Source organism: Mastomys coucha, unplaced genomic scaffold (assembly GCF_008632895.1).
Source record: "Mastomys coucha isolate ucsf_1 unplaced genomic scaffold, UCSF_Mcou_1 pScaffold13, whole genome shotgun sequence".
In the NCBI taxonomy this organism is placed as follows: domain Eukaryota; kingdom Metazoa; phylum Chordata; class Mammalia; order Rodentia; family Muridae; genus Mastomys; species Mastomys coucha.
The window spans coordinates 54394441-54395669 of record NW_022196895.1 but is presented as its reverse complement, the minus strand read 5'-3'; the positions used below and the strand labels follow the sequence as shown (position 1 = coordinate 54395669).

The window sequence follows — 1229 nt, the reverse complement described above, 5'->3', positions numbered from 1 at the left end:
AAAAAAAAAAAACAGAACAAAACAAAAACTCAAAAAAACCTCTTTGTGAAGCTGCTATCTGGTGCAGCAGGGACTGAAGGGAAGTTGCCTCCTATCGGGCCAGCAATTCCTTCCCAGAAACAGTGTCATTCTTCCAGAAGACAAACTCCATCCAACGTAGAAACTCTAATACGACAGGGCTGAAGACACTTTTAAATGCCCCCAGAAACTGACACTTCCAAGTTTCTCTTGAAATGCAGAAAATTCTGCATAATTTTAAGTTTTCAGGAACTGAGAATGTTCGTTGCTCCATATAGAGGCAAAAGCAAAACAAAACTAAATGTTTGTTGCCTAAAGCCCAGCATGCAGAATTGCTTGCTGCAGAAAACAGGGTTTCATTCCGAAATGATCAACTAAAAGCATAAGCAGCAGATGGTAGCGATTTCACTCCTTCCACTCCGATTCTAGGTGAGATCTCTTGGCCTAAACCTATCAATAACACGCATATATGTCCCCAGCACACCTCTATGCCTCTTTAAGAAAAACCATGTGTCCCAACAGTTGGCTCTCTTTGTAAACACTTACAATAATATCCTGAGGCAGTACAAGCAGCAAGTTTGGTAGGCTTACAGAATGGGAACAAAACTGAGTCTTCAATAGACCATAGTTTGAAACCTCATGCATGTACACACACACACACACACACACACACGATGAGAAAGGATAATGAAACAAAATATTCTTTAAATAGATACAGATTTGCTGATAAGAAAAACATAGATGGGTTCTGACAAGGAGACAAACAGACAGGAAGTCTCCCCATGATGAGCTCCAAGCTCATGAATAAAAGCCTCCCATAGATCAGGCTATCCACAGTCACATTCACTCTTTTCTGTGTTCATCTGTCCTGTGCAATAGCACATATTTATTATATATTTCTTTAGGGTTCCCAGCCTAGTTTCATTATGTATTATGTACATAATGAGTGGAAGCAGCAGTGTTAATATTGTAACCAGGAAGAAGAGAAGAGCTGTTCCAGTCCACCACCATCCATCCACACCTTGGCAAACATGCTGAGAGAGGGAACTCAGGCCAGGAGATGGAGCTCAGAGCCATAGCTCTGCTGCCCCTCCTCTCAAAGGGTAGCATGCTCTACAGCTTTTCAGGAAGGCGTTCATGTTGATTTGATTAAAGAAAAAAAAAAAAACACATCTTAGTTGTCAAGAGTGTTTAGAAAGTCAGAAAGTTGT

The 1229-nt window shown here is 40.8% G+C and overlaps 1 protein-coding gene across 1 annotated transcript in view; it reads right to left on the bottom strand.

Annotated features, from left to right (window-relative positions):
- Slc27a6 (solute carrier family 27 member 6) overlaps positions 1–1229 on the bottom strand; it is a 64216-nt gene that overhangs the window by 34484 nt on the left and 28503 nt on the right. The gene's annotated exons all lie outside the window — the stretch shown is intronic.